General features: G+C 35.7%; 1 protein-coding gene and 1 non-coding gene across 8 annotated transcripts in view; both read left to right on the plus strand.

The window, feature by feature from the left end:
• LOC144220593 (uncharacterized) overlaps nt 1-26,796 on the plus strand; it is a 402,447-nt gene that overhangs the window by 193,294 nt on the left and 182,357 nt on the right. The window lies entirely within an intron of this gene.
• TRNAL-UAG (transfer RNA leucine (anticodon UAG)) lies at nt 18,820-18,904 on the plus strand. The gene has a single exon. It is a non-coding gene; the product is annotated as a tRNA-Leu (tRNA).

Raw genomic sequence — 26,796 nt, forward strand, 5'->3', positions numbered from 1 at the left:
GAGATGAGCAACAGAATCCAGGAAAAATGGTTTCCATAGAGTTTATTTTAAAAATATTTTTAATGTTTATTTATTTTTGAGAGGGAGCTAGGATGTGATCAGGGAAGGGGCATAGAGAGAGGGAGACACAGAATCCAAAGCAGGCTTCAGGCTTTGAGCTGCCAGCACAGAGCCCAACGTGGGGCTAGAACTCACAAACCGGGGGATTATGACCTGAGCCAAAGTCGGACGCTTCACTGACTGAGTCACCCAGGTGCCCCACAAGCCTTATTTTAATGGAGTTAACCCTTACACCAACTCAGTAAAGTGTCAGTAGTTAACTATTATTGTATAGATTAAAAAATAATAATAAACTTGAAGAGAAGGTAAGTAATCAGTCTGAAGTTTGGTAGGTCCTGAGTTTGCTGGTCTTGAATCAGAAATAAAGACTTTAATGGAAAAGCCACCATGATAATGAAGTTTTGGGGTGATGGTGGTGTGGTCCAGAGCCGATGGCCAAGAAAGAATTCTTGAACACTTCTTTGGTGCAAAAAGGTGATTTTTATTAAAGCATGGAAATAGGACCCATGTGTAGAAAGAGCTGCCCTACGGTTATGCTGCGTAACTCATTATATACCCTCAGGTTGGGAAGGGGTCATGGATAGAATATTCTCTAAGGAATTTTAGGAGCAAGGTTTCCAGGAACTTGAGGAGCTAGATGTTGCTAGGAAAATACCATTTGTTACTGTTTAATTAAGACCTCAGTCATGAGACACTTCAGATGTGTATGAGGAGGCCAGAAGCTTGGAGTATGATTGCCAGCACATATCTTGGGGCAGTTGAGATAAAGGAAGTAGACTTACAGGGTCCTTGAGGTTGGGATACTGTTAGGCTAAGGTTCTCTTTTGACCCTAGCAAAGTGTCATCATCAAGGCAGCTGAGCTCCTAGAAGGAGGTCATTCTGCCCTTTTCAAGGACTTGTCAGTGGGCTGTAGGCAGTAAGGGAATTTAATTTCTCATTTGCCTTAGTTTCCCACATTACCATGGCAAGCACTTAAACCACTATTCTTTGTTCTTGGGTAGCCAGGAGTGTTCTAAGAATATCACACAGATCCCACCTGGGGTGGGGGTAAGGGGTAGGGTGCCAGCCTGTATTTTGCCCTTAGCTTGCCCCAAGCTCCCTCATCAAAGAGAACATTTAAATAAATTTTGTGAAGCCTCATTTCATATCTCAGTTTGTCTAAAACACCCACCTTTTTGTTGATGTTTATTTTTTTTCTGTGTAGCAGCTGAGTAACTGATTTTCCTCATACTTAACTTCAAAGGAGAATTGTAAAAATAATTCTATTTGTCTAAATCATCCAATTAAAATGACTTCTTTTTATCAGGATATATTTCTTTTATATCAGGATAGCATCTTCTACATTATCCTTTTTCATATGTGAGTAAAAACTTTTTATGACTAGAAGAGTAGGAAAATAGTGTTTGGATATTATATAAATTTTGAGAATTCAAACCCAAATGAAGCAACATGTTTATTTTAAACATCTTCATACAGTTGCATCTACCATATTGCCATGTTTAAAACTGAATAGAAAATGAATTGACCTCTTTCCCTTAATTTCCTAATCAGACTTATCACTGGAAATTCTCCTAGGGCTGTGTGGTGTCATGTTCAGGACATCGATTTTAGAGGTTTCTGTTCTCACAGCTTCTAATCTTATGATCTGGGTGGACCTTTCTGTGCCCTCTTTTACAGTCTTTACCATAAAATCAGAAAACTATTAATATGTATTCTATAGAGTTTCTTTGATGATTAAATGCATTGGGGGAAGATAGAGTCTTAAAAGAGTTTATAGCATATTATAAATATCCATAATGTTAAATATTAATTGCTTTTCTTTTTATTTGAGTTTCCATAAAACTCCACATTTTATCCTTTTTCCTATTTAAAGTATAATTCATAAATTATGCCTATACATCACATTTATGCATATCTTTGGTTAACTACATATTAATTCTCTTCAATTCTTGACCTTACAGTTAGCCATATCTCCTTTAAGTCAAGTCTCTTGCTTAAAAAGATACATTAAGGGGTGCCTGGGTGACTTGGTTCGATAAGAGTCCAACTCTTGATTTCGGCTCAAGTCATCCCAACATTGTGGGATGCAGCCCTGCATTGGGCTCTGCACTGATCATGGAGCCTGCTTAAGATATTCTCTCTCTCTCTCTCTCTCTGTCTCCCTCCCTCCTTCCCCTGCTTGTGTACTCTTTCTTCAAAAACAACCAAATTAATTAATTAATTAAACGCTGTTTTATTTTAGGAAATTTACTTAAAAATTTTGGCTTCAGTTTTCCCATCTGAACAATGAGGATAACAATGAGACATGTCTTCCTGGATGAGCATTATGCCTCTCCAGTAGTCAGAATGTGCATGTGCTAGATCCCTTCCTCTTGCCCTTTGTCAGTGTACATTGTGAACTTCTACAGTAATGGCAAATCTGAAGTCAGCAAGTCTAATTCCTGGACTCTCCGAACCTGCCAAGTGGAACTTTAAACTTTGAATATTTCCCTGGCCTGGCATCTTAGTATTTTGCAGGGACAAACACTCCCTTTTTGGATAGCTCTTGCATTCAGCCTTATTGTCAATCATTGTTGTTAATGATGCTGCCTATTTAAGTATGAATTGAATAAAACATTCAAATCATGTTATTTATAACTTGTGCATTTCCTTTCACACATTTCTCTGATCTGAGATGTAAAATGTAATCTTCATTGGGCAGACAATTGCAGCTTGTTGAAACAAAGGGATAGAAAAGGAAGGGGAAAACACTTCAGACCAGAAAGTGACAAAGAAGAATGTGGAGATGGGATTATGGGATGTGATGTTTTGTGTCATTGGTTTTGTTCTCTTATTTTTTTCAAATCTCAGAATTAAGAAATTCTAGGATTTTCAGAAATTTGAGAGAAGCAAGGCATATGAGATCTAGTCAATGAAGAGTGATACGTGTAATGATCAATGATCATGAAGTATGTTGAAAAGCAGTAGATGGTGTAAAAGTTTTGTTTTTGCAGATGTCAAAAAGGATAGGGTTTTTTTAAATGTGCAGCAACAAGGAAGTTGCTATTCTTTCCTTCAATTCATCTGCAGCATAAGGACAATGTAGTAAATTTAGAAACCGCCGTTTTCTATTTAAAAGAAACGATGAAATCTAACTTGAGGAAAGGAAGTTGATGATGAGGTACATTCTCTCAAATAAAGGTTGAGGGAAGTTATTTGTTGAGTTGTTTACTTTTATATGAAATGTGTGTTTTATTGCCAGGCTTTTCTGCCATGTACATATTTTTTAAAATACTAGTACAAGTATGTGGTCATTTGTTTAAATTTTGTGGTAGCATGAAACACAGGAGAGAAAAACAGTATAAAAAAATCTAAAAGGCAATTTTAAGCATGACAAGCCAGAGCAATGCTTTTGTTGAGATAAACTTTTTTTTATTCTCTTGCTGTACAATACTTGCAATTCAATAATACAACAAAACCCAACACCTCTCTCATTTTCCATATCTCTTCTCAGAAAGCTTATTTACACAAACAAGGGCTCATCAATTATCTCCTATGTATAAAAGACTCAGAACTCTCTTTCACAATATGCTTTGTACCAGATCATTAATTATCCTAAAGCTATCTCTCACTGAATGTCCTTTCACAAATCAAACTTAATATGTCTTTGCTGCAAATATCAGTGTGCCTCAACACCATAAATTGAAAGTCTTCTTCCTTCTAAATGTGTAGTCAGTAAAAGTCTCTTTCTTATCTTTAAACTTAATCTTATTTTTAAATTTACTTGCTGATCTTGTCAAATTGAGATATTAGGAGCTCTTTGTTTATTTGGTTCTCTTTTCTTAAGATTCTTTGGTTCTCATCGCTTAAATATTCTTATATCTTTCTGATTCCATAAACATTTATTCTCTTCCCCAGCCTTTTAATCTGGGTTATCAAAACATTTTACTTTGCTTGGGGCATCTGGATGGCTCAGTCACTTAAGTTAAGCATCTGACTTTGGCTCAGGACATGATCTCATGTTTAGTGAGTTCGAGTGCTGCATCGGGCTCCAAGTCAGGCTCTGTGCTGACAGCTCAGAGCCTGGAGCCTTCTTGAGATCCTGTGTTTCTCTCTCTCTCTGCCCCTTCCCCCACGCCCCCCACATACACACACATATACACACTCACTCACTCTCTCTCTTTCTCAAAAATAAATAAAAACATTTATTTTTTTAATAAAAAAACATTTAACTTTGCTTTACAAATTATATATAAGCACTTAATGAATACATACTGGTTGAGTAGTGCCACATAAATAGAAAGGGTAAAATATAAAAGTAGATCTCTTTTTCTGACTATGACAGAGTAGTTTGTATCAAGCCAATCTTGCTTTCAAGCACAACTGTGAAAGCAGCATAGAATCACAACAGAAGGCTGTTTGAAATTGGAACATAATAAAGGAAGGCAGGACTTCCAGAGGCAAAATTGCTCAGAAGAAGAAACCAAAAACAAATGAGACAGATATTGTAATCAGGTTTTGTTCATCAAGGCATGTTTCTAATCCTGAACTGTGGGGAGTCATAGGTCCCAGAGACTGAACAGAATGAAGGTACAGAGGCTGAAATTCTGAGTGCTTCTGGCCACCGAGCTGGGACATTAACATGGGAATTCATGGTCTGAAGGGAAACTTGAGGTAAATCTGAGTCTCCTGAGGACTTACACCCTAGAAGTAAGGGCCAAAAGCTTGGAATCTCATCTCATTTTCTGAGTCAAGAGGATCTGCCTCAATTCCAATTGAAGGCCAGAAGAAAAGTAATCTCTGGGGGAGACCTCTCTCTTTTGGAGCCCCTATAGATTATTCTATGCATTTCCCACCATTCAATAAAAATTTTCAAGTATATCAAGATAACCAAAACCCAGGAAAAAGGGTAGAGCTCTAGACTACAGATTATTCAGATACTGGAGAGATAAAATACAACTGACGTTGATATGTGGACCAAAATAAATGATATGATGTAAAATTTCACCAGAGGACTGGAATCTATAAAAACAAGTTAACCTCAAATTTTATAACTGAAATACATAATCTTTATTCTTTTTATTCTTTTTTTTTTTTACAGATTTTTTAGGATTTTATTTTTAAGTAATCTCTACACCCAACTTGAGGCTCAAACTCACAACCCCAAGATCAAGAGTCACATGTTCTACAGACTGAGCCAACCAGGCACCTCTGAAATAGATAATCCTTACCTAAGAGCTCAATAAATGGATTCAACAGGCATTTGGTAAAGCTGAAGAGAGGTTTTCTTTTTGTTTTTGAATTGTCGTACAACTCAGTAGAAATATATGCAGTGAAGCACTGGTACAAAACTAAATGGTAAATATGCAGGAAAAACAGGATGGAGATATTTAGTTCACTGAGAAAAGTTCTAATGGTGTAAGGACAGTCCTAGAAGAAGAGGAAAGTGGGTCTTGAATAGAAATTATGTAGATTAAAAACGTTAAATTACTTATAATGTTTGGGTAATAGATTTCTTAATGTAAATTATAAAACTGCAAAAATTTTAGTAGATATTTTAGAAGAACATCTGTATGAATGGACTCAAGTGTTCTTAATATGTTACTAGAAGCAGAGTCCATTGAAGACAAAAATTGATAAATTCAATTTCATCAAAACTTAAAATCTTTGCTCTGCAAAAGACCATGTTGAGAGAATGGAAAGACATCCTATAGACTGGCAGAAAATATTTGCAAAGCACATACCAACACACAGTTCTGGCTGCGTTTGATATGTGGACCCAGTGCAAAATGAAAACACAAATCTTTTATTCAAAAACCAGGAGAATAGTGTCATTAAGTGTACTAACATAAAACTTGCCTGTCTTTCATGGTTTCCCTCTCAATATTCATGGTATTTTTAAAAGACTTTTTTTAGAGTAAGTTTAAGTTCATAGCAAAATTGAGACGAAGGTACAAAGATTCCCCGTGTACTCTGTGTCCCCACACATAAATCATCTCCACTGTTATCAGCATCCCCTACCAAAATGGTACACTGGCTATAATCAATGAACTTACATTGACACATCATGATCACCAAAGTCCTTAGTTTACCTTAGGGTTCACCCTTCGTGTTGTCTATTCTGTGAATTTGAACAAATGTATAATGGCATGTATCCATCAGTATAGTATTTTATGGAGTATTTTCAGTGCCCCAGAGTCATTTGTGTTCTGTCCAGGCATCCCTCCACTTCCCCTCCAACTCTGGGTAACCACTGATATTTTTTTCTGTCTCCATAATTTTGCCTCTGTACAGAATGCCATATAGTTGGAATCATATAGTATACAGCTTTCTCAGATTGGATTCTTTCTCTTAGTAATATGTGTTGAAGCTTCTTCCATGTATTTTCATGGCTTCATAGCTCATTTCTTTTTAGTACTGAATAATATTCTGTTTTCTGGAAACATCATAGTTTATTTTAATCCATTTACCTGTTGAAAGTTATCTTGGTTGCACCCCAATTAGGGCATTTATAAATAGAGCTGCTATAAATATCCATGTGCAGATTTTTGTGCGGACATACATTTTTAACTTCTTTGGGTAGATGATTGCTGGATCAAGTGGCAATAGTATATTTAGTTTGAAAGAAACTGTCAAACAATCTTCCAAAGTGTCTATACCAATGTGCACTCCCACCAGCAATGGATGTGAATCTGTTGCTCCACATCCTCACCAGCATTTAGTGTGGTCAGTGATCTGGATCCGGGCTCTTCTAATAAATGCCACATGATGTCTCATTGTTGCTTTAATTTGCATTTTCCTGTTGATATAGGACATGGAGCTTTTATTCATATACTTACTTGTCATCTGTGTATCTTCTTTGGTGAGATGTTTTTTAAGGCCTTTGGCTCGTTTTTAAATAAGATTGTTTGCGTTCTTACTGTTTTACGAGTTCTTTGTGTGTCTGTGTGTATACATATATACATAAACACCTATATGTGTGTGTGTGTGTGTGTATAAATGTATATGTGTGTGTGTGTTGGCACTCTTATTAGTTTCATTTATTTAAGCAATAATTGGAGGATTGCATGTAAACAGTGAGATTACTGACAATTATCAGAGTAAGTACTCAGGCTTATTTAGAAAAGGACTTTATGTTTTCATATATTTTGGATAACAGTTCTTTCTCATAATTAGCTCTTGCATATATTTTCTTCTACTCTGTGGCTTGCCTTTTCAGTTTCCTGACATGATCTTTTATAAAGTAGGAATTTTTAAATTGAACAAAGTCCCATTTATCAATTATTTTTTTCATAGACTGTGCCTTTGGTGTCATATCTAAAAATCATAAAGCAATTTTCATGTATATGAATTTGACGGGGATGAGAGAGAGTTTGCTTTTCCAGTTTTCTGGCAAGCAGCACTTCTAAATCTCTTACCTGTGGATATTAAGTGGGGTAAACTTTTCTCCTTCTTTTGGTTAAAAAAATGTTCTCTTTCTTGTAAAAGTTCCTCCAGGAGAATGGCATATTATTGAGTTGATAATCTTATTTACCAAGGTTGGTCCGTCTTCACATATTTTGTTTTGACTGTTGATTAACATTTCTAAGATAATGGAGAGAAAACTATGGTTCCACTAATGAACTACCCTCAGAACCAAGTAGAAAGAAGCTGCCTCTGTGGAGGGGGAGGTGAAGGGAACTGATGTTGCAGGGGTGAGGGGTGAGCAGCTTCACTGGAGGGAAATCCTTTGGATGTATGTATCCTCTATATGGCTGCAGTGTATGGTGAATGATGATAAAAATGGGGTGAGAATCCTCTGTGCTCCCCCTGTTCTTCTCTGCCCTGCTGTTCTAGTGTCTTTATTTGTTATAATCTCCTGCTCCCTTGAGAACCTACATACTATAACCTGGCTCAGGGCAGAGAAGGCAGTCTCCACTTTTCACAAGCCCACGACTCATTCTATGACAGAGCACAACACCCAACAGATTGTAACTTCTCCTGGGTACTTGGATGAGGTATCACTCAATGTGCTGTGGCACTAGGATCCCAGAGCAGGGATAGCCATCAATATTCCCTAACCCAAGATAAATCAGGGTGCATGTGCCGGAGCCTGATCCTTGTCCCCATCAAAGGTGGGGGAAAATGCATCCCTTCCCCTTCCAACGCAAAACTGCTACTCTTGGGGCGCCTGGGTGGCTTAGTCGGTTAAGCGTCCGACTTTTGCTTAGATCATGATCTCGCGGTTCGTGGGTTCGAGCCCCGCGTCGGGCTCTGTGCTGACTGCCAGCTCAGAGCCTGGAGCCTGTTTCTGTCTGTGACTCCCTCTCTCTCTGACCCTCCCCTGCTCACGCTGTCTCTCTCTCTCTCCTAGAAATAAATTTAAGAAAAAAAACCCTGCTACTCTTGATAGAGGGTGCAGTGTGGAGTCAGGGAGGGGATGGCAGAGCTTGGAACACCATGGGGTGGGAAGTGGGCCGCTAAGGACTCATACTGGAGAGTATGCACAATGGTGGCATCTAAGCCAAAGCCATAAGCACCCACCTCCCTGACGCATGCTTCGTTCTCCTGTTGGAGTTCACTTGCCAAACACAAATCCAAAGACTGAATTAAGAATGTCAAGACAATAAGTGCAGAACATTAGACTCCAAAAACAAGGTCCTCCTGAGTGTGAGGACTCCTTCACTTGCATGGGTTAAATGCTCTTGAGGCTGGGTCTGCCAACAAAACACTTGTTTCCAGAATATGTAAATATATGGTGTATGTATATATATTTTTACATTTTAACTCCTAAATTTCTTTTAACTCCATTGAGAATATGATTTTTTAAAAATCTGGGTTATGAAAATATTCTTAAGTAGATTTAAAAGCCATGAAAATATTGTAAGTTTTGGTAATTATAACTGGATAGTTGTCACAAGATAGCACAGCTTGTCCTTGGTTCTGTTCCCCTAACCATCCCTGCCACAGTGGACTTGTTTCATTTTCATGTTAGAAATAAAATATATTGATTTATGTCTAAGTTGCTTACAATTTTACATCCTTATTACATAATTCATTACTTCACCTATCCAGTCTTCCACTTAGGGTTGGCCTTGAATCTATAGGATTTATGACCAATGGATTATATCTAGTTGAGTTTAATATTTTTTATTACCCTGTAAATAGAGTTGGCATCTTTTACATTACACACACTTATATTCTCAAAACTCCATCCAATAGACTCAAACAGATACTTCACTAAAGAGGCTATATAGATTATATATAAGCACATGAAAATATGGTTCCACTAAACATCTATTAGAATGACTAAAGTTAAAAAATACAATCCTAAGTGCTGATAGAAATTTGGAGTAATTGGAACTCTCATCAATTGCTGGTGGGAATTCAAAATGGTAGTTTCTTTAGACAACAGTTTATGGTTTGCTCTCAAGTTAAGCATACACTTGATTCAATATGGCTCCTATGTATTTACTCTACAGAAATGAAAACTTATGGGCACACAAAAACCTGTACATGAGTGTTTCATGAAGCTCTGTTTATATCAGCCCAAATTTGAGAAAACCCAAATGTTCTTCAACAGGTGAATAGGAAAGCAAACTGGCAGAATCAAACAGTGGAATACTTGCCAACAGTAAAAAGGAATAAAGTATTGATACATGTAGCAACTTAGAAGAATCTCAAAAGTATTATCCCGAGTTAAAAAGATAGTCTAAAAATGGTATACAGCTTTCCATTCCTTTCATATTACATTCTTGAAAAGACAAAAGCAGTTAAAAAGGACGGATCAGTAGTTGCTGGGAGTAACAAGTATATGGCTACAAAGGGGTTACTCAAGAGAGTTTTGGGGGTGATGAGAATGTTTTATATGCTGATTATAGACAGTGGTGGCTACACAAATTTACATAGGTGTTAAAATTAATGACATTTTACACAAATGAAATGCACTTATAATGTATGTTGACTAAAAAAAAATCAATGGATTAAAAACTAAAAATATAAATGGAAATAGAATAAATCTTTCTATGATAATCAGCCAGCTATTTGGGGGAAATTTTGTCAACTTAAGTCCTAACTCTACACTGTGCACCAAAAATAGATTTCAGATTGAATTATAACAACAAACAAACAACCAACAAAAAACTTAGGGGAAAATTATAGTTGCCTATTTTCTAAAACCTGGAGGGAATCACACACAAAAAAAAACCCACCTACAAAAATGTAGTTTTATTTATTTTATTTATTTATTTATTTATTGGTTTATTGTACTACAATTTTGTCAAAATAGCCCATGCAAAATTAAAAATAAATTTAAAATATCAATAACTGTAGTCTAATAGTTAATACTCATTGAACAAGAGAATTTTAAAATTCCTTTCTTAAAAAATAAATTTATTTATTTAGACACAGAGAGAAAGAGAGCATGAGCAAGGAGGGGCAGAGGGAGAGGGAGAGAGAGAATCCCAAGGAGGTTTTGTGCTCATAGCACATGCCAGATGCAGGGCTCAACGTCATGAACTGAACCATGAAATCATGACCTGAGCCAAAACCAAGAGTCAGACACTCAATTGACTGAGCCAGATGCCCCTAAAATTGCTTTAAAAAAGAAATAAAGACTCCTATATTGCCTTGTACACATGGATAAGGTACAGCAATATATATTTCAGAGAGGAAATGCTAATAAAAACATACAGAGGTGCCCTACCTCCTAATAAAATAAAAATAAAAATATTCATAGCTATATGTTATAACTTTTACTCATTTCATAGGAAAAATTAAGCAAAAAATATAGTATCTGACACTAATAGGAGTGCAGTGAAACTGACATTCTCGCATCTTCTTAACTGCAGTATAAAAATGGGTATAGCCATTTTAAAAAGTATGTAACAGACATGAAAAATCTAAGTTGTTCATAGTCCTTGAAGCAACACTTAACATCTTTATGACTCTACTTTAAGGAAATTATCCAGAATATATACAAAACAATGTAAATATCAAAAGGTTTTTATTGTCGCTCATTTATAAAAGTAAAAATTACAAAGAGCCCTAATACGTAATGAATATTGCACTCATTCACAATGTTCCATGAAACACTTATTCAATAGCTTTGTGATAAGAAGATTTGATAGCCAAATAAATTAGGAAAATCCTGCATACTATATTCTTCATTTGTAAAGTTACAACAAAAATCTGCACTTTAAAGTTTCTTAGATGTCTGTCAAACAGGAAATAGTTTTGTTTACCTTTGTTTAACCCAGATTTTTAAATTTCTCCTTAGATCTTGTATTTACCGTGTAATAACTGGTAATATCTTATATATGAATTTGGGAAAAGCAGTGTTAGAAGAATTGCATTAAGTTTTTCTCTATTTCAAAACTGGTATGATTGTGTTACTTTATAATAAAAAAAACATAAAAAATGACTAAACTCAAATTACTCTTAGATAAGTTCATAATCTATTGGAGAGAGAAAGCCATTTCTAATTATTGGGCTCCATTGTGAAAGGATTATGTCAGCTCTATGAATGAACTTCTAAGTGAGCAAAGTGATAGAAAGTTAATTCTGCCTGGAGGGGAAATGTTGGAAGAATGCATTAAGTAAATAAAGGACTTCCTTGAACTTGTTGAGAGATGAAATACCTATAAGGAAGCATTGTTAATTTTCTAAGATTTAAAATTTAATTAATGTCACCTAATAATTTCTTGTGAATGTAGTGATATAAACAGTTACTCCTGCCTTATCTGAGATTAAATCCTCTCCAGATGTATGGAAATATGAACTGTAGATTCATGGTGGAAAAAGCTCCAGCTTCGGTATTAGATAGACATGCATCTAAAACCCAATTTGTTTCTTGGCCACTGTACATAAGCACTCAGGATTTCATCATAGAAAGGATAAAAGCAGAGTTGTTAAAGTATTATGGAGAATTCTTAAATCTTTAACACAATGCTTGGTTCATTAGAGGTATCACTGAATGGTAGCATTCCTCATATCATCAACAACACTATTAATACTTTTTAAGCTGCAAGTGACCTAAAACCAAATCAGGTACCTGAGCAAGAAAAATAATTTATTGACACTTATAAACAGGAAGTATATTGGGAAACTTAAAGAGTGAAAATGGAGGGAATAAACTCAAGTAAAGCAGGGCTCAAGTTTGAACACTTCTGCTATAATTCTTTCAGTTTCTGCTTCTCATTTCTTTGTGACTCTACTGAACTTCAGTGTTAGTTACCAATCTCTGTGTGGCAGATTACTCTAAACCTTAGCAGCATGAAACAATAAATATTTATTGCCTCACACATTTTCTGCATGCTTGAAATTTAAGAGCACCTTAGTTAGGTGGTTCTGGCACAGGGTTTCTCGTGAGGTTGTGGTCACGATGTTGGCATGGCATCAATAAACTCTTGAAGGCCTGTTGGGGGGCTGGAGGATTCATTTACATGTGCAAATCACACACACACATGGCTGGTGAATTGGGATCTGAATTTGGTTGGGAGACCTCAGTTCCTTGCCATTGGTCCCTCTTCAAAGGGCTGTTAGAGTATACTTAACAGTGTGTCCTCTGGTTTCCCTCTAAGCAAATGGTCCAAGAGGGTGCAGAGCAGAAGCCTCATGATGCTGCGTCAGGAGCCACACACCATCATTTCTCCAGCATGAATACAGAGAGTGAGGAGCATTGGGAACAACCTTGGAATCTGGCTAGCACAGCTTCATTTTCTCAGGCTGCAACAGGATTTCATCACTCAGGGGAGACATCAGCTGTTAACATCTAGTATTGGATTAGCTTTAGAGAAAGTAACTCCCTCAGCATCTAAACATAAAATCTCACAGAAGGTCTCTGATTGGCCCAGGTTTGGGTCATATGTCCTCCTTTGGAACAAGTCACCATGGTTTGCTAGTCCTGGGCCATGCTCGTGAACCCTGAGGCCAGGGACAGGGGGCTATGCTTGGTAGACTCATTTGAATTGGATAGGTGGAGTGGGAAAGGAGGAGAATAAATGTAGGCTTTTGAAGGTGGCTAGGGAGAAGAAAATTACTTCATCATTATCAAATTCTGTATAGGAGGGAGTTCTATAAGGGAAGATTCTTGCTTTATCAAATGGATCTAGAAATGACCACTTGTTGTTTTTCATTTGAGAGAGAGTGAGAGAGAGAGAGCACAATCGAGGGAGACAAGCAGAAGAGGAGAGAGAGGAAGAAGCCTAAGAAGGCTCCATGCTCAGCCCAGAGTCTGATACAGGGCTCGATCCCATGACCCGGGTATCATGACCTGAACTGAAATCAAGAATCAGATGATCAACCGTCTCAGCCACCCAGGCACCCTGCCACTTATTTATTTATTTTTTGAGATTGGCAGTTCAGAATGATTCTATAAGTATCAGTAGTAAGATATTTTTGTTGTGTTTCTCATTAAGTATAATTTTTATAAAACTTGTATTACTAATGTCTGTGTCATTTTATTCTCTACTGAAATATTTTAAACTATAGTCTTCATTTGAATTATACTCCCTTAGACTTTACATCAAAAGTATTCAATCATTAATTACTTGTTTATAGGTCCTACACATTTTATTAGTGTCTCTTGATTTTTAAAAAAACCTGACTATCAAGCTTAAAGAATTAAAAACTATAGAGAGCTGTACAAAACAAAAGGTTCATATTCTATCACAATATTCTCCAGCTAGAATTAACTCTAGAAGAAAACTATGCTCTAGAGATAACCTCAAAGTGATCACAGTAAGCAAAATAGCTCTAAAAGGTTAGTATAATACACTATTTAAAAATATATTTAACTCATACAACAATAATTATCTAACCCAATTAACAATACAGAAAATAATTTCTGCTTCAGACTGCCTATATTTATAAAGAAAATAGAAGGCTATGCTTAACTGAATTCACTATGTTAAATCAACAATTGAAATAATAATTACTGCCAATTTCATTAAAATTGGGAATATTTCTTATGGGTGAAAAATGAGTCATGTGATCGGAGAGAAATAACATGTTTGAATATGAATTTTAGCTATTTCTTAAGCATTTATTTTATACATTTTAGAAAATCGTAAAGTGCCCTTTGTAAATAGTCAATGTAAAGTAATAGGTCATGGCTTTTTAAATTTTAGCATAACTAAATTACCCTCAAAATTTCAAGAATGTAAAGCTATTTACATAGAGAGAAAACTTGAAACTTGTTATTTCTAATGGATGGATGTGTTTAAAAGAACGCAATTTCATGAAGGAATGCTAGCAAAGCATAAGGCAGTTCTTAGAGATCAGTTTATATATATCAGTTATTTAATTTTACCTTAATACCAGGTTACTTCAGACAGTTCCTATGAGTTTGCTCCATTGTTCTATTGTTACTTATATAACCTTGATCATTTAAAATTCATGAACAATTGCTTCATGAACATGTGGCTGCTAGACATTATGCTCATTGACCACGGCAATGTCATCATAACAGACATATTTAGAGAAATTACCTCTAGACATTTTAGGAAGAACTTTTCTCTGGTTTGAAATGAAACCAAGATTATCAATATAAGAATTAAATAAATTAGTAAAGAGATATCCTCAAAAAATCTCTTTACTATACTTCGTAAATGTAACTATCATCACCCAGGGCACAAGCTGGAATAAAATTAACACATGCTGTGGCATCTGAGCCCAGGGGATATGCCATAACCTGGACAAAATGTCAGTCTGAACTTCAAATTTCCTGTCTTGCAGATTCGCTTCTCAGCTTTGGTGTATTTGAATATTATTAATATATTTGCCCACAAGTAATTGTTTTAGAAATTACTCCTCAGCAACGATATAAAATCTCAAACTGTGATGGCAACACTTGCCAAGAATACTGTTTTTATTGTTTCATTACACCCACTGGGCCATTTTTATTGTTGAATATAATGGGCAAGTGTTCATTTTCCAAACAATGCAAGCACATCAGGGCAAAAGTGCATTAGAATTAGTAAAGAATAGCAGATGGCATGTGATGTTATCCTACACGTAGCTCTGGAAGTAGGGCTCACTTTCTAGGATGTCCTAGTATCATTTGGAAGGTAGTATCTGCTTAATGAACAATGGGACCCTTCCAACAAGACACAAGGCAATATAGAATCATCTTCTTAGGTCACCGGTCTGTCTGTTAACTTCTGCTTTTTTAGATACCAAGCAAAACAAATTTATTTAAGTTTGGTTTATTGTCCTCCCCTGAAGAGAAACGTGTAAGTACACGTTTAAAAATGTAAGGTTTCTGGGGAGCCTGGGTGGCTCAGTCAGTTAAGTGTCTGACTTCAGCTCCGGTCATGATTCACTGCTTGTGAGTTTGAGCCCCACATTGTGCCGACAGCTCGGAGCTTAGAGCCTGCTTCAGATTCTGTCTCTGTCTCCCTAGCCTTCCCCAACTCATGCTCTGTCTGTCTCTCTCTCAAATAGAAAATTAAAAAAAAAATTAAAGTAAGGTTTCTGAGGGTATGCTTGTGTGCAGTATGTGTGTGTATGTGGAGAAGGAGAGACAAATGAATCACTATTTTCCAAGTTGATTTCATATTTTAAGAGTTGATTTTTATAAATTAATTATGGCCATAAATACTTTTAAACCACTCAAAGTGCCCCATTAGTTAACATAAGCATGAGAAATAAATATGTATTATCAATTAATTGAAAAACATATGTTGTTGATTAGTGCTTAACCATTTTATTTTAATAGATCTCAAATAAATGACTGCAGTATATCCACATCACAAGATGCCAGTTAAAAGTTGCTGCTAGAAAAAGGTACTGAACCAAGAAACGAAGAAACTTCAGGAAAGAAAGGCCATATACTTTGTTAAGAATGTACACATGCCTTTTCATATGTGAGGGAATCTTAGATTGTACAATCTCCTTATTTATTACAATCTGGATTTAAGATAACATTAGGCATTGATTCAAGAGCCAGTGCCTGAGTTCAAAACTCAGCCCTGCTACTTATTAGCTGTGCCTCAGTTTTCTCATCTATAAATTTGGATTAATTATAGGATCTAAAATAACCCTCATTGGCAGTGTTTTAAAAATTAAATGAATACTCTTTGTGAAGTGTTTCACCAGTGTATGGTAACTAGAAAAAAAAAGTATTTCTAAATTGTTAGTATTTTTTTTACACACTTAAAAAGCCCTGACATTTTTATTAGTGTTTTAAAACACAAATTAATTATGAACACTTTTCAAATAGGTGTTGGTGCCAATTACTCTGGGCACTTGTTTTACACAAGGCTGTTTGTTGAATACCGTGGTGTAGTCCATCCAGCAGGAGCATAAAATGAAATAAGACACGAGGATTTCAGAGGGAATTTACTCCATGGGATCGAAAACATATCAGGTTCCTACAGTCAGCTCATTCTCTCCTGATGCACATCTCTCCTGGATACATATAAGGAAGGAGAAATCAAAGTCAAAAGATTGCTTGTTGGGGGGCCCGGATGACTCAGTTGGTTAAGCATCCGACTTCAGCTCAGGTTATGATCTCACGGTTCGTGGGTTCAGCCCCCTGTTGGGCTCTGTGCTGACTGCACAGAGCCTGGAGCCTGCTTCAGATTCCGTATCTCCGTCTCTCTCTGACCCTCCCCTGCTCATGCTGTTTCTATCTCTCTCTCAAAAATAAATGAAACATTAAAAAAATTAAAAAAAAAAAAAAAGATGGCCTGTTGGTCATATGATCAGGACAGAGAGTTAAAGGAACCAAGAGTTTTGAGATATTATCAGGACACTGCAGCCTGCAACACCTCTCACAACAGAGATGGTCATACCAAAGGCCAGTTCTTTCCTAAACAGATGGTCTCCACTAGATAATACAGTGGAGGAGCTTTTTGTCAGTCTCCTATACTTGGCCATTCTTGACTCATGGGCCATCAAGATTTAGCATGAGTAGTTTAATTCTGAGACATCAATCAGAAGCAATAGTCTTTTTTTTTGAAATTAAAAAAAAATTCAGTATAGCTGACATACAATGTTACATTAATTTCAAGTGTACAACGTAGTGATTTGACTAGTTTATATATTATACTAGTTTATACTCCTCACAAGTGTAGCTATCATCTGTTATCATACAACACTTTTAAAATATCATTGACTATGTTCCTTATGCTGTGACTTTTATTTCCATGACTTATTCATTCCATAACTGGAAGCCTATTTTTCTCCCACTTCTCTTCATCCATTTTGCCCATCCCTCCCTCCCCTGTTCCCTCTGGCAACCACTAGTTCCTTCTTTGTGTTTATAGGTCTGATTCTGCTTTTTGTTTGTTTATTCATTTTTTTTTTTAGATTTCACATATGAGTGAAATCATATGGTATCAGCCCTTGTCAATGTGACTTATTTCACTTAGCAAATACCTCTAGGTCCATCCATGTTGTCCCAAATGGCATAATATTTATGCTGCTTAGTATTCCACTGTGTATAACTATCACATTTTTTCTTATTCATTAATTTATTGTAAATGCTTAGGTTGCTTCCATGTCCTGGCTGTTGTAAATAAAGCTGCAATAAGCATAAGGGCGCATATATTTTTTCAGTTAGTATTTTTTTCCCTGGGTAAATACCCAGTAGTAGAATTATTAGATCATATGATATAATTTTTTTGAGGAAACTCCATACTGTTTACTGGAGTGGCTGTACTAATTTAAATTCCCACCAACAGTGCATGAGGGTTCCTTTTTTCCCCACATTCTCGCCCCCACTTGTTTATTTTTTTCCTGATTTCAGCCATTCTAACAAGTGTGAAGTGGTATCTCATTGTGGTTTTCATTTGCATTTTCCTGAAGATTCTTACGTGTCTGTTGGCCATTTGTATGTTTTTGGAAAAATGTCTATTTGGGTCCTGTGCCCACTTTTTAATTAGATTGGTTTTTGTTGCTGAGTTGTATGAGTTCTTTACATAGTTTGGATATTAACCCCTTATTGTATATATCATCTGCACATATCTTCTCCCATTCAGTTGGTTGTCTTTTTGCTTTGTTGACAGTTTCCTTGGCTGCAAAAGTAAAAGCAGTAGTCTTATCAATTAACACATCCATTGCTGAAGATATGAGATCTGGCACAATTAGAGGAAAATTAATTGGGAAAATATATGTGAAAATCATTTATTAACTCTTAAAGTCCAAACAAATATCAGATTAAAAAAATTATTCTAAAGGCAAAACACAGTGTTGCAGCAAAGTCAATAATGGTTACATGAAGAGGAATGTAAAACACACTTTCCCAAACTGGACTGCATTTTAGTAGCATTAGAAGGAACAGGGGCCTGGGGTGCCTAGGCAGCTCAGTGGGTTGAGTGTCCAACTCTTGATTTCAACTCAACTTATGGTCCCAGCATCGTGGGATCGAGCTCCACGTTGGGCTCCACGTCGAGCATGGAGCCTGCTTAGGACTCTGTCTCTCCCTTGCACTCTGCTCCTCCCTACACTCACTCGCACTTGCTCCCCACTCCCCTCAAAAATAAACAAAAAAGAAGGGAACAGAGATCATTTGCCTTCCTCCTTCATTTTACAAATGTGGAAACAGAGCCAGAGGGGTGGTGGATTCACACACCTGCAAAATGTTAGGATCAGCACACTTTGATGAGTCTTGTTCTTTATACTGTAAATTCATGTTCAGAACTCTTCAAAGTGATTTGTGGATTTACCAGAACACTAGAGTTGATGTTTAGATAAAATCCAACTACTGACAAATTGAAATTTATGGTTTTCAATATCTCTTAATTCCCATATCTCTTAAATATGAAAACTGAATTAAAGAAAAATCTTAATGGGGTGCCTGGGTGGCTCAGTTGGTTGAGCATCTGATTTAGATTCAGGTCATGATCTCATGGTTCATGGGTTCAAGCCCCATATTGGGCTCTGTGCTGACAACCCAGAGCCTGGAGCCTGTTTCTGATTTTGTCTCTCTCTTTCTGTTCCTCCCATGCTTACTCTCTCTCTCCTCTCTCTCAAAAATAAAGATTAAAAAAAAATAAGGAGAAATCTCAAGCTACAAAGAAAGTGAAAAAAAATCACTCGTAGCCCTAAGACCCAACATTTTGCTAAATTGCATTTCACTTGGTCTTAGTCAAGTGACCAAGAAGTGCTTGCTAAATTACATTTCAATTAAAAAGCAACATCCAGGGTCCCTGGGTGGCTCAGTCTGTTGAGCTTATGACTTCGGCTTAGGTCATGATCTGGTTCATGGGTTCGGGGCCCACACTGGGGTTTGTGTGACAGCACAGAGACTGCTTGGGATATTCTCTCTCTCTCTCTGCCCTCACCCCACTCTTTCTCTCTCTCTCTCTCTCTCAAAAATAAACATTAATTTTTTTTTTAAAGCAACATTCAAGGGGTATCTAGGGGGCCCAGTTGGTTAAGCTCCTGACTCTTGGCTTCCACTCAGGTCATGATCTCATGGTTAGTGAGATCCAGCTCCCACTGCTTGGGATTCTCTCCCTCCTTCCCCATCTGCCCCTCTCCCATTTGTGCTGTGCAGGTCCTATCTCTTTCTCTCTCTGTATCTCAAAATAAATAAATAAACATTTAATACAATAACCTGCAAAGGGGAAATTATAATTTATTTGCTGACTAAAAATTGTTTAATGAAAAATATATATTAATGGTAGAATATTACTATACTTTTACAAGAAACTTTTCATTTCGTGAAGAATCTTCATTAGGGAAGTTTTTCATTCTCTGGAGATCAGAACATTTGAAAAGAGCAGAATCTACCTTTTTATCTTTAAAAGGATTTAATTTTAACTATCTTGGATGCATGAAAGCCTATTAAAAAACTAAGAGAAAAGAAAAACACCCATCCAGAGAACTTTCTTTCTTAATGATAGTATTATATGTACCCTAAATTATTCATGCCATAGTTTAAAGTCATGAATTATTATTCTTTCATTAAGAGAAATGGACAGAAGCTGACAACCACTTTCAATTTAATAATCTTTATATATTTTAAGACACTGTTAAGATTCTTCTTTGTCTTTTTTTTTTAGGTCTAAGACAACTAATTTGTTATCATTTAAATTTATGAATCTACCTAATATTTAATGGTCTTTCACATCTCTTTTTAGACCTATATTCACATCTATCATGTCTCTATTTGGAGCTTAAATCTGAATATAATGCATGTGAGAAACACGAACACAATGAAATCTTTACTAAACTTTTCTACGCATAAAGAGCACCTTCTATGTGTATAGTTATGTTTTGCTTTAAATTTAACACCATGCATAACTTTTTTATCTATAAAAACTGCTATAATGTAACAAAATCATTTAAAACTTGGATTATTTTTACTGGGTCTCGAATTCTTGAATTCTACAAACTTAATTAACAATCTTCAAGCTTATCATTCTGATAATGGAAAAATATGTTAAATGGTACCATTGTAAAACTACGTAGTTTTGTCTTATTTTTAAAAGTTGTTTTTAGTTTTGTCTTATTTTTAAATCAATTTCTACTTCTCTTTAGGTCAAATTTGACAGATATATATGAATCGATGTATTTTGTATAGCAAATACACTTTCATTTTATATGGCAAATCTGAACAATTTGAGTGTGTGAAACCAAATCCAGGCTCTGAACAGAAGACTGTCATAATTAAGTAGTGATGTCTGTCATGGATGTACATCAGGTGATTTAGATCATCATGGGGGGAAAGTATTTTTCTATTTGTTTTACTCAAATACCCTTTATATGTGTGGGGATTCAGAGATAGCTGGGATGTCTTAAATGGAAGCATTTAAGAAAGAAATTACTTGGGGCGCCTGGGTGCCTCACTCGGTTAAGCGGCCGACTTCAGCTCAGGTCATGATCTCACAGTTTGTGGGTTCAAGCCCCACATCGGGCTGTGCTGACAGCTCAGAGCCTAGAGTCTGTCTTCAGAGTCTGTATCTCCCTCTCTCTCTGACCCTCCCCTGCTCATGCTGTCTCTCTCTCTCTCAAAAATTAAGTAAAACATTAAAAAAAAAAAAAGAAAGAAAGAAATTACTTAAACCATTTTTAAAATCTGTGGGTAAGTTGTTGTAGAAGCTTTTCTTAATTCCTTGGAATTTTGGGTAGGTTCCTAATGCTACTGTTAATTAATACAGAAGAGTTAGTTAATATACTAGTTATCTGTTGCTGTATAACATCATAGTGAACCGAAGAGGGCTCAGATTTATTATCTCATAGCTTCTAAGCATCAAGAATCCAGACATTGTTTAGCTGGGTTCTCTTGGTCCCCTGCAAGCTTGTAGCTGCTGAGCGACAAGAGAAAGGTTAAACATAGGGTATCTGTTGTTGGCTAGTTGACATACCCTTACTCAAAGTAAATCTCTCAGTGACATACTGATTACTTTCTGTGGGTGTGGGCTTAAGAGCTTTGGAGCAAAACAGCTCTAAACAAAACATAGCATCTGAGAGCACAGGGCTAATGTCTATATGAAATAATGAGTAAGAAAGCTGATGAAGGGAAGTTGTCACAGACCCTTTGATTCCTTTAGGTTTCTAGAACTTGGTTACCAAGATAACAGCCAAGGCTGTGGTCTCATCTAAGATTTGACAATAGAGGAAACCACACTTGCTCATTCATCTGTTTGTTCAGCTATTTATGAGGGCCTCAGTTTCTTTCTGGCTGTTGGCCAGAGACTACCCCAAGTTCCTTGCCAAGTGGACCTCCCCATAGGGAAGCTCAAAACTTGTCAGCTTGCTTTTTCAAAGCTAGCAGGGGAAAGGAAGTCTCTGTTCACATAATGAGAATTACAGTCTCCTTGCATGTAATATAAAATAATGTCAACATAATTACATATGTCCCATAACCTCTACCATATTCTATTGGTAGAAGCAAGTTTAGGGTTCTGCCTACACTCCAGGGGAGTAGACTACGCAGAGGTTTGAGGGGGGTATCCTAGGGGCTATCTTTTGTCGGCCACAGTTGGAATGCACAAATTTTTTCAGGAAAGTTTTTGTTGATATGAGAAAACATTTTTATGCAATCTGAAGATATTCTGAAGTATCAGTAGTATCTTCTCTAATCCTCTGATACCAGGGTGGGGGTGTGTGAAAGGAAACGCTGTGTTAAGAGTGATTATGCCATTCATAAGAATGGTTATGGTAAAACTGCATGCATATCACAGGAACGTCCATATTATTAAAAAAACTAGAAATGGACAGTAGCTGAAGTCACAGAAATATCAAAATGTAGTTTAAGAAGATAGAATTGGTGAAGAAAAGAAAAAGAAAATCCCATGACTTTAAGCATTATGAATAAGAGCTGTTTCTTAAAATGAATAAAGCTCCTTCTTAAATGAACAGCTCAAGCATCCCACTGCAGAATATGCAAACATAAATCTTAATTGCAACAAACACCACAGTTTTACTCTTCCCTTAGCATGTAACTGATCTTCAAGTCATCCTAAAGTCAATATAACCTACATTTTCACCCTCTTCTCAAACTGCAGAAGACTAGGATGTTCGCTTTGTGGGTGTGCTGATCAGCCAGGTACCTAAAAGAATGGTGCGCACAAAGGAGGTACTTTATTTTTTTTTTTTTATTATTTTTTATTATTTTTTAATAGTTTATTGTCAAATTAGTTTCCACATAACACTCAGTGCTCATCCCCANGTTTACAAAGGAGGTACTTTAAATATGTTTGTCCAATCACTTTTCAGTGAGCTTCTGGGTTCCTCCTTCCTTTCACTGCAGAATTTTTCACCAGCTATAAGCCCAAACAATCTCTCTCTAATTTAGGTCTTCAGAAGTTTTTCTGGGGCAAACCACTCTTAAGTTTTATATAAGCTGTTTTAGATGCAAAGCAGGATACAGATGAAAGCTCAAAGATACTCGGTGCATTCTCAAGGGAACAAGGTTCATATTTAAAATAGCATCATAAAAAAATACAGCCTGAGAACTCAAGTACATGGTCCATAATCCAGCCTCAATTACCCTGATAGCGTGGCAGGGATACTGGGTGGCATAAATCCAGGGGGCCAGGTTTTGCAAAGGAGGCCCTGAAATCATGACTGATTTAAGAAGAGATTCCTAAAATTTAAAAAAAAAAATATATATATATATATACATATATATATATATAAGAAGGTCAGAACATAAGAAAATATCTGTCTTATTTATAAAAATAAAATAAGTAATTATGAAGTTTTTTGATAGGAATTTGAAACTTTAAGGGATGACATTAATTACATTGGAATTTAAGATACATCTAACTACTGAATATAGGTTTTAATAGAATGCCTTTTATTAAGAAAAATAAGAATTGCCTTTGTTTGCATTTTTGAAATTAAACCATGAGCTCTTGTTTGGTCTCAGAGATCACTTGAAGAATAAGGTAGGATTTTCTTCATCTGAGCCCTCAAAATAGAAATGGCTGATGCTGAGTTTACAATTCTAAAAACCCACTGCCTGAGAAAGAAAAAGGAATATATTTAAAAATTTCACTCTATCTCTTCCTGACTTTCCAAGTTTTAATTTCGGTATATGAATCCTTGAATATTTAGTAAGCCTTCCTTCACCTTGTGCATAATCTTATTGAAACTGACAAATTTGGTTTAATGCCATGATGTAATAAAAACTGTAATTGAAATAATAATCCATTAACCTTGACTTGTCTCATGTAATCTCCTGTAATATCATTTTCCTATCATAAAAGTAAGATAATACTAATTAAAATGTCCTCAGTTTTAAAGTTCCACAGTGATAGTTAAGTCAGAAAACTAGATAAAACTGATGCTGCTCATTAATAGAGAACTTGGAGTAACATATGATCATTATATTGATTTACGTTGTCTGCTTTTCTGTGCCATTCCTCCAGTTTATTTCTGATTTTTGTTGCTAGATTATGGTGAATTTATATGGAATTAACTAGATATACTATATATACATATATATCTATATGTATGTTGCATGCCACTAAAGCTGAAAATTATATATGTGAGTATGTGTGGAGGTATTATATATTTACAAAATTACAGTAATGCTATTTTTATGCCTAGTGTTATGGGAATCTTGATACTGTAGTTTTAATTTTAAATTCATACTGCTCTCTAGTGGGGAATGAGATCAATGCAAAATTGTTCTCATGTTGGTACTTTATAGCACTAATTGTGGACTATTTACAATTTTCAAATTGAAATGTAGAAGAATGTTGTGATCTGTAATTTTCTCAAAGATAAAATTCTAGATAGAAATGTAGTTTATACATTATGCATATAATCTGTATCTTTAATATTTAACCATTACAGTAAAATATGAGTTTTAAAAAATTAGTCTTGGAAAACAAAGGTAAATGGACTACTGAATTCATTTGATTTCTTGCAGTTCATTGGGAATATCTGTATCTCTACAGATATAACTTATGCCATATAAATCCCAATTTAAGGAAATGTTGAATAAAAGTTAATCCTGTATTTTCTCTAACAAGAAAAGAATGGCCAATTTTCTTCTATAAATATCAAGATAGAGGACTAGACTTTAAAATATTTGCGTATTATGTTTCATATTTGATCCTAATTTCAAGAAGCAACTTTAGTGAAAATGTTGGCAACAGTGGTTATCATTGCTAGAATCAGCTTTCAGAGACCTAATGGCTGTTTTAGTTTTTTTCAAAGTTATTTCAAATTAAATGAGAGATTTAAAAATCCATTTACAATATTGTCTCTGGAGATTTTATTCCAGGTAGCCATTGTCCAATCATAGAGCAGTAGCATAGTATTATTTTTCTAAGTATTTTCCTCTATGAATGCTTATTCAAGATCTTCACAGCTTTCCTCTAAATTTTAATATGACCTTTGAAAGGTTTCTTCAGAATGACATCTTACACTTGCAGTTGTAACATCATATTCTCACAAATAATGATGAGATATTTGTTATATTTTTTGAGCTTCTATTTTTTATCAAGCCAGTCAAATAGTCATACAGGAATGAACTACAAACTTTATAAGAATTTGTACAAATTATACAAGTACACTTTCTTTTTAGGGAAATGGTCTAGAATTACATGTCTTTCCCCAAAAGTGCTCTTCTTTTTTTTCCGTGGTAAAGCGATTGAGAAAGCTCTTTATAGTATAATAAACTTTTGAGGAATTTAATATCAGTAGATTCTTCCTTTCAGAAAGATAATTTTTTGGGATACCTGAGGGGCTCAGTCATGTAAGCATCTGACTCTTGACTTTGGGTCAGGTTATGATTTCACAGTTTGTGAGTCCAAGCCCCACACTGAGCTCTGTGCTGATGGCACAAAATCTGCTTGAGATTTTCTGTCTCCTTCTTTCTCTGCCCCTCCTTCTCTACCCCCCCTTCTCTCTCTCCCTCTCTCTCAAAAATAAATGAATAAACTAAAAAAAGAAAAGAAAGATTTTCTAAAGCAAACTTTCTTACATTTGAACAATATTTAGACTTTTATTTTCTCAAAGAAACTGATTTTGAAGAAATAGGCAAAATTAATCACTTGTTGTCCATGGATACGTACTATCAAAACTCAGGGAATTAAAACTGCTTATCAATTGAACTTGGGAGTTCTACTTTGTTAGTATTTAGCTGTTACATTAATCATTTTTCATCTGTATCACCATGGCATATCTATAGATCAAAGTTTTATTTCTTTTCACCTACATGACAAATGATAGCTAGATATACTGTCATACCGAAGTTTCTTTTTTTTAATGTTTTATTTATTTCTGAGAGAGAGAGACAGAGAGACAGCGTGAGTAGTAGGGGAGGGTCAGAGAGAGAGGGAGACACAGACTCTGAAATAGGCTCCAGGCTCTGAGCTGGCTGTCAGCACAGAGACCAACACAGAGCTCGAACCCACGAACCATGAGATTATGACCTGAGCTGAAGTCAGACATTTAACTGATTGAACCACCCAGGTGCCCCACTCATACCAAAGTTTTTAAAGTGATTTTTAGTGTTTGGTATTTGATTATGTCATTATTTATGAAAGCAGTTCTGTGCTAAATGTGTTCTATATTTTTAAGTCCCTATCTATTTCATTAAAAAAAAATCTATGGCAGGAGAAGCCATTGAAAAACCAATAATATTTTAGTTTAGTTTATTGATGCAATTTACTATTGTATGATTTTATAGGTCATTTTTAAAACCCTTTTTAAAGTATGGTTTATTGTGCTCTAAACTGCCTGTTGGCAGATGTCATCTACTGTCACTTCATATTATTGTAGAACCTTAACTTTCTTCAAGATTTTAAAGGCTTGTCATTTTGATAAGGTAGCAATTCCAAAATAAAGGATGAAGGCAATCATGGGCAAGAGAATGGAACCTGGCTTGTTAACTTTGAAATAAAATACTGACATCATCTTTAGAGAAACTTTTCCAGTCAATTAAATTAGGTTTGTTTGTCAAATAATATCCACTCCTGTAAACGCTTCTAATTTTATATTAATGGTTGTTGATTGTTGTGGTAGAGATTAAATACTAACCAAAATGGAGTTTTTGAATTCTTAAGTATTTTGGAGATCGGTTGGATAACACTGTGTGTGTGTGTGTGTGTGTGTGTGTGTGTGTGTGCGCTCGCGCGCGTACATGTGCATGCTCACAAACAGCCCGTTCTTCATTTTGATTGAACTGATCATCAATAGACAAAAGTCCTCAGTTAAGGTGTGTTAAATTTTTCATTAATGAGTAAGTTGGTCAGTTATTTTTTAAAATTTTATTTTAGATAGAGCACAAGCAGGGGAGAAAGGCACAAGGAGAGAGAGAGAGAGAGAATTTTAAGCAGGTAGCTCAATCCCACAACCCTGGGATC

This window comes from Crocuta crocuta, unplaced genomic scaffold (assembly GCF_008692635.1).
Source record: "Crocuta crocuta isolate KB4526 unplaced genomic scaffold, BGI_CrCroc_1.0 scaffold279, whole genome shotgun sequence".
In the NCBI taxonomy this organism is placed as follows: Eukaryota; Metazoa; Chordata; class Mammalia; order Carnivora; family Hyaenidae; genus Crocuta; species Crocuta crocuta.